Source organism: Pongo abelii, chromosome 5, assembly GCF_028885655.2.
Source record: "Pongo abelii isolate AG06213 chromosome 5, NHGRI_mPonAbe1-v2.0_pri, whole genome shotgun sequence".
NCBI classification, from domain to species: domain Eukaryota; kingdom Metazoa; phylum Chordata; class Mammalia; order Primates; family Hominidae; genus Pongo; species Pongo abelii.
In genome coordinates this window covers 134374614-134382672 of record NC_071990.2, presented here as the reverse complement: position 1 = coordinate 134382672, position 8059 = coordinate 134374614, and the positions used below count along the sequence as shown (strand labels likewise).

At 37.6% G+C, this 8059-nt stretch overlaps 1 pseudogene; it reads left to right on the top strand.

Annotated features, from left to right (window-relative positions):
* Positions 1–308: 308 nt before the first annotated feature.
* On the top strand, positions 309–948 carry LOC100444108 (high mobility group protein B1-like; annotated as a pseudogene).
* The last annotated feature ends 7111 nt before the right edge of the window (positions 949–8059 follow it).

The window sequence follows — 8059 nt, the reverse complement described above, 5'->3', positions numbered from 1 at the left end:
TTCCATGATAAATATTTCAATGTTTACACCAATGTTTACATCATGTAGCAGTGTGTGCATAAATATTGAGAGGCAAGTTGTAAATTTAAAGAGGACACAGTCTTCCCTGGGAACCTGTCCCCTAGTTCTCTGCTGCATGGTGTACTATTAATTATTCATCATTCAATAAACTCTTCCAGGGAGGCTGTGTCTGGCTCTCACTCTCACCGTCATTGCAGTACACTGAGCTCCATAGAGACAGCACTGGGGCAAGTGAAAGCTGGACTGGCACAGGATGACTCGGTGCCTTGCTGAGGAAAAATTGAGACATGGGCAGAGGAGATCCTAAGAAGCTGAGAGGCAAAATGTCTTCACAGCATTCTTATGCAAACTTGTCGTGAGGAGCACAAGAAGCAGCACGAAGATGCTTCGGTCAATTTCTCAGAATTTTCTAAGACGTGCTCAGAGAGGTGGAAGGCCATGTCTGCTAAAGAGAAAGAAAAATGTGAAGATATGGCAGAGGCGGACAAGGCCTGTTATGAAAGAGAAATGAGAACCTGTATCCCTCCTAAAGGGGAGACAAAAAAGAAGTTCAAGGATCCCAATGCACACAAGAGGCCTCCTTTGGCCTTTTTCTTGTTGTGTTCTAAGTATCACTAAAAAATCAAAGGAGAACATCCATCCTGGCCTATCCATCGGTAGTGTTGTGAAGAAGGTGGGAAAGCTGTGGAATGACACAGCTGCAGATGACAAGCATCCTTAGGAAAAGAAGGCTGTGAACCTGAAGGAAAAATATGAAAAGGATATTGCTCCACACCAAGCTAAAGGAAAACCTGATGCAGTTAAAGGGGAGTTGCCAAGGCTGAGAAAGGCAAGAAAAAGGAAGAGGAGGAAAATGAGGAAGACGAAGAGGATGAGGAGGAGGAATATTAAGAGGATGAAGATGAAGAAGATGATGATGATGAATAAGTTGGTTCTAGCATAGTTTTTTTGTCTGTAAAACATTTAATCCTCTTGTACACAACTCATTTATTTTAAAGAAAAAACTGAAATGTAAGGCTATGTAAGATTTGTTTTTAAACTATACAGTGTCTTTTTTTGTATAATTAACACACTAACCCACTGTGTCTTTAAATAGCCCTGTCTTGGTGATATTCTCAATAGCCACTAACCTTGCCTGATACAGTATGGAGGTTGTAAATTGGCATGAAATTTAAAGCAGGTTCTTGTTGGTGCACAGCACAAATTTGTTATATATGGGGATGGTGGTTCTTTACATTTTTGGTTGTCTCTGATGCAACTTATGCAAAATAATTATTGTTCTGTTAACTGAATACCACTTTAATTGCAAAAAAATAGTCGCAGCTCTTTTGTTGTCATTCTGAATACTTACAAGTATACACAATTTTTTTTATTAAAACAAAAGAAAGAGACCCTTCCACTTTGCCTTCTGTCTGATTCATCACCTACCTCACTGACTATTCCTCCTCCTGTCTGCAGTTCTTTACTCCTTTCCATGATCCCATCCTTAGCCCCCTGCATCGTCTCCTTTTCAATTTATCTCATTAGAAAATTTACTTGGTTGTACAGTTCAAGCACCTCTTCTGTATGCTTCTTCTCCATTTTACTTATTGACCCTCTTAGGTGACAGATAGTCAATTGACAGCAAAGCATCTCAATTTAAAGATTCTGGAATTATCTCAAAGCAACATATGTAAAACCAAACAAATCATCTCCTGGCCTTGCTGTTTGTGACACGGTTCTGCTGGTTCATTGGGCTTGCATCCTCTAGTTAGGGTAGATTTCTCCCATTCTTCTATTTCCTCAAATGCAAACAGAAAAAACGGCATGCTCTGATTCTTTTAATGCAATTGTTTTTCCTCTCTTATCCTGCCCTCTTTATTTTCACAGCTACTTGTCTAGGATACCGCTTCTCACCTCACACCGCATCGATTGAGCTGACTTCTAAGTGAGTTCCTGCTTACAATCTCTCCTGGACCCAAGCCATTCTTGCACACACAAATGCCTGGATAATATCACTAAAACATATTTCATCATGTGATTTCTCTAATTAGCAAGACTTAAAGCAAAATGCAAACCTTTAGCAGGGCATTCAAATCCCACCACCACGTGGGAGTTTATCAGTTGATCCTTACTTGTTCCACTGTATTTATCTTTCTCCATTCTATCCTATGGGCAGTTTACTAAAGCCAAGCTCTTTATTTTCCTTAATATACATAATGTATTCTTTCCTATTATTGTTTTCCTTTAGCATCTCCCTCCCTTGGAACTATCCATGTTCAACATCTTCCTCACGACCAAAATTCACATACAAACCCCATAAGCTTGTCCTATAATTACCTGCCTCATGCCCTGACTCCCCTCAGCAGGTTAACAGCTTAAACTTGGGGAAGCAAGCCTTGAGCAACCAAACAAATTTAAGACACAAGGATTTGTCAATGACAGAAGTTACAATAGAGGCAAAGCTATGGGGAAAAAAAATTGAGGTTTTGGTCTGCATTCAAACTCTCTCTAAATTTCAAACAGACATACAAACAAGCTTCAGAATTATTAATACTTTAAAAGATGTTGTATATATTAATTATAGCCAATAAGAGTTACCTAGTTTGATATTTCACACCTTACAGAAAATAAACTCAACAATTACAAAGGTCACAGATTATTTTGTTTTGAGTTTTGTTAATAAGAATCTTCCATTTTTTTAAAAAAATACTCATTTTGAAAGCACACGAGTTCTATTTGGTGCTTTGTAAATATAGATAATAATCTTATTTTTTAATTGGAAAACAAATCTTATAGCTTTATAAAGCAAAGACTTCAGGATCATATTCTCTAGCTTTCAAGGGTGTATATTTATCAATTAATAATGAGTCTATTCACTCAGCACCTTATCCTTGTGTACAACGTTATGAAATTGATGGTAAAGTGCAATTTGTCATGCTATATTTTTACAACCGCAGGCCTGTGTTAACTGTTCTCTGCAAAACAGAAAATGTTGTTCTAAGATTTATTGAACATTTAATATGAAGAAATAAGTACTCCCTTGAGTATTCTCTTTTTATAGAGAACTTCAGATAAATTGCTTAGCTCATATAGATTGTAAATTCTAGTATTCAAGTCAAGTCTGTGTGTGGTTCCAGAAGCCATGATATAAATCATTACCTCCCATTGTTATCTGCCATATGGTACTCCTTACTCATTCTGCCTAATTAAGACATAATCTTGACATACTTCTCTACCTAGAAGAAATTTATCCACAAGAGGATTACAGTTAAAAATCTATTCTTTCCTCATAGTAAATGTTATCTACACAAACGTGTGGCTTACATAGAATACATGATAGACTACAAAAAAGTTAATACATGTAATATTTCTATACGCACACTGATTGAGGCCCTGAGATATGGATTGGGATAGTTTGATTCAGTTGGGGAAAATTTTTAGTAAAAATTTATCTTTAAATCTTGAAAATTAGGTGCAACAAAATTGGAAGGAAGAGTTGGGCTACTTAAGGACTGGGGACAGGTGGGCAGATGTGATTAACAGTGTGAAGTGAAAAAGAGAGAATTGAATACAAAGCATAGGATGGGGGTTTCCCTGACCAACGCAATGACAGATTTGAGTGAAAGAGTATGAACAGCACAGTCACATGACCATAGAGACACATCTAGTAGGGTCATGAGTCTTGCATTTACTCAAGGGACAACTTTGAAGATGATTTTTGAGAAATAAATTTCCCATACATATTCAACCAATTTGTATTTATATAAGGTGTTATGGTCTAGAATTTCAGCTATTTAAACTATTGCCTAGCAGGAACCAGGGATGTCAGCATCATGTGGCAAAGTATAAGAAATACAGAATCTGTGGCCACACCATTGACGTACTGAATGGGAGTCTGCATTTTAACAAGAGTTCCAGGTGAGTTTTGAGAAGCACTGTGGCTGTGTTCCAATCTGATTTGGTTATTTCCTTATCATGTAAATTTAGGCAAATCCTTTCATCTCTAAGCCTAAATTGCACATCTCTAAAGTTGGGAGAACCTCTGCCATGCTGATTCAGGGGATTTGTAGAAGGATCAAACGAAATAAACCATGTGAAAGCACTTTGAAAGCTGTAAAGCATCATTAGACATCTCTCCTGAAATGGGCATCTGCATCCAGGAGAAATTCAGCTGTCTCCACTGTCCCTGTACACAAAGGAAGGCTCAGGGAAGCATCTCACTTAGTAAAACAAATGTCTTACTCTGTGTGTGTGTGTGTGTGTGTGTGTGTATACACACATATATGTGTATATATATATTCTTTTTGTTGTTGTTGTTACACGGTCTCACTCTGTCACCCAGGCTGGCTGCAGAGCAGTAGTGCAATTTTGGCTCACTGCAGCCTTGGCCTCCCTAGGCGCAAGTGATCCTCCTACCTCAGACTCTCGAATAGCTGGGACTACAGGCACATGTCACTACACCTGGTTAATGTTTTTGTATTTTTGTAAATACAGTGTCACATCACGTTGCCCAGGCTGGTCTCGAACTCCTGGGCTCAAGCAATCCTTCCAAACGGATCCTTCCAAACAGATCCTTCTAAAATGGATCTATATATTCAAATAACTTATTTGAGCTGATTATCTGCTACCATAAGTAATAAATAGGGAAAGGCAACCCTAAAAAAAATATGCAAAAGAATACTGTCATCTTGGTCTTCTCCTGTATCACAGTTTCTAAACATTTGGAAAATATCATGTTTCAGTATGCCTAAAGAACCAGAAATTACCTTTTTTTTTTTTTTAAAGGCAAGAGCCAGTGTTGTTCTCTATAAAACAGCGTAGGAGTTGAATTGTGAACAGAACAGTCTACATGGACTTGGACTCAGTATTCAAAGTTTATAGTCCTTAGTTATCAAACTGCTGGTAAAGTAGAAAAATACATCCAGGGGGCCTCGATTGTTCTAAATCATGGCTGACTGTTTGGCACCATGTCCTTGGCCCCTACACTGTGTCCTGAGAGGCATTTCGAATCTGCAAAGCTACCAGAAAACAGGAAGTGGGGGTGAGTGGGGAGGAGAAATGCATCTTCTAAATTAAAAACGGAAACATGGATGCTGACGTTAACAAAGTTTCTTCAAGGAGAGAGCCCTAGGTAAGCAAGCGTAACTTTGAAGTGACCCACAAACATCACCCTTTAAAGAACGTTCTCCATCTCACCCAGATTGTATTTCCCATAACTGGAAATAAAAGCCCTTTGGGTTCTGCTAGAGTGAATGATTTTCCACAGTCACAAGACCAAGTGTATAAATATTCCTAGCAAGCTCATGTATTTATTGAATCCTGCTTTTCGAGCTTTTTTCAAACCTTGGTCTTGGAAGAACGAGAGAAATATGACCTGGAAGTAAAAGTCCAGGTTTTCTTGGGCTCAGGAAGGGATTTAATACAAATTGCTCTATTAACAAAATGTCCTTTGTTACAGCCCCAAGGAAAAAAGAAGTCACCATGGACAAAGCGTTTTCTAAAATGCTGTCCCTAGAATCCTACTGGTGTCTCACTAAATCTCAAGCACTGCTATTCCATTGTAACACCCCACTCCCATTTGTTTAACTTTCTACTATGTTATTTTCAAGCCTTCCCATGATGCTATTAATAAGTAAACAATATTATCTTAAGTCTCCAATTCAGATTTAGTATTTTCTTATTATCTTTACATATAAGATCAGACTTTATACACTGTATTTAGGAAAGAATTTATACAGCGATATTATACACACAAACATACACTTTTACATAAAATCTTTCAAACAATGGTGATGAGCACTAGCTTTGGATTTATAGATATAGCTATGATTACTGTATTACGCATTTAAGACAAATACCAAATAATGAGAAAAAAATCCAAAAGAGCCTCCATAACACAGGCATTAAGAGCATTCAGATCTGGGAAAGACAGTTAATCTCTTGAAACTTTCGTTTCCTCAGCCACAAAGTGGAGATAATACCAGAGCCTACAGCACAGACAGGTGTCAGAATTACAAGAGGATGTATTAAAATACTTGGCCTGCTGGGCGCGGTGGCTCACGCCTATAATCCCAACACTTTGGGAGGCCAAGGCAGGTGGATCACTTGAGGTCAGGAGTTTGAAACCAGCCTGCCCAACATGTTGAAACCCCGCCTCTACTAAAAATACAAAAAATTAGCCAAGCATGATGGTGCGTGCCTGTAATCCCAGTTACTCAGGAGGCTGAGGTGGGAGGATTGCTTGAGTCCAGGAGGCAAAGGTTACAGTGAGCCAAGATCATGCGACACTGCACTCCAGACTGGGTGACAGAGCGAGACTCCATCTCTAAACTAAACTAAACTAACATAAAATAAAATAAAATAAAATAGAATAAAATATTTGGCCTTATAAATGCTACCTACTATTATCTATGTCACTATTGTTTTTATACCTTTATTATTATTAAAGCCCTTAAAATTGAAATGATTTTTAATGTATCTCTTAAGATTGATATTCAATAGACATTTTACCAATGCTAAATATGGGGAAGCAATGGAACACAGCTGATGTCACAGCCTAAATTAGAAGTAGGAACAAGGTTTTCTGAGTTCTCAGCCTATTCCTTTCTAATCTCTTCTTAGAACTTAGCCAACACTGAAAAGCCAGCACTTCTGAATGAAGATAAAGGAATCTACCAAAAAGTAGGTTACACAAGTTTCCTAGGAAACAAAGTTATGTGAGTTGTGCATATATGAATTGGATTCATCTAATCCATTCAGTTTGAATATGCGTATTTACATTAAAATTCATGAAAAATACAAAAGAATTACATATATTGCAAACTTATATTCACCATACGTTGTTGTTAATGCTCAAGCAGGAACAACATAAAAATAAAAATAGTATAAAGGTAAAATGTGTATATTTTCCCCCATAAGTAATTTTTGCTTCATTCTGCTTTGTGCTTGAAAAATCGTATTAAAATATCAACAGTATTCCTATTTTAAAACTCTTTCATTTTGTTTTATTGTTGCATAGCATTTATAGATTCTGGAGGCCGGGTGCAGTGTCTCACACCTGTAATCCCAGCACTTTGGGATGCCGAGATCGGTGGATCACCTCAGGTCAGGAGTTCAAGACCAGTCTGGCCAATATGGTGAAACCTTGTCTCTACCAAAAGTACAAAAAAATTAGCCAGGTGTAGTGGCAGGCACCTGTGATCCCAGCTACTCGGGAGGCTGAGGCAGGAGAATCGCTTGAACCCGGGAGTCAGAGGTTTCAGTGAGCGGAGATTGTGCCATTGTACTCCAGCCTGGGTGACAAGAGTGAAACTCCATCCCAAAAAAAAAAAAAAAAAAAAAACCACAAATAACTTTCTGAGAGGCTTTCACTTTCATATTTTATATTTGATGGATTTTTCCCAAGATTTTAGACCAAATATCAAATCTTCCATATAGTACCAAACCTGGCACATAATAGGTTCTCAAGATACATATTTGTTAAGTTAAAGAATAGCAATTTATTGTGAAAGTGCCTATGCCTACACACAATAGGCCCTTAATAATAAATGATTTTTGAATCTGAATGTTATTCTTTGTCTACCAAAAGGACAACAGAATTGTAATGAAAGGATTATAACATGGTTGACCATCGGTCAAGTGGAAAACCTTATAGACCCCATCTACTTCTCTGTTGTAATGGTAAGGTTTCTGAGTACTCTAGGCAGCTCTTGAAGGGCAAATCAGATGAAGTGGGCCTAACAGTGTTTCTGGAGTGTGGGATGATCCATAAAGACTTCCTTGAAACCTCACTTTGAAATACGCTGCCCTACCATCCTCATGATAACTTTGTATTGATCAGTCTTTGAGCCATAGGCTGGAGTACAGTATAAAGAGTCATATTTCTTACCCCCTGTTACATATGACTTAATATCTTTTGGCTAGAAACAAAAGTTATATCAGATATATTTAGAGAAAATGTTATGTAATGAGAGTGATTAATGTATCATGACTTACAAATATCACGCCTAATATGTTTATTAGCTATCTTTACATGTTTCTGAAAGTTCTAATGTTG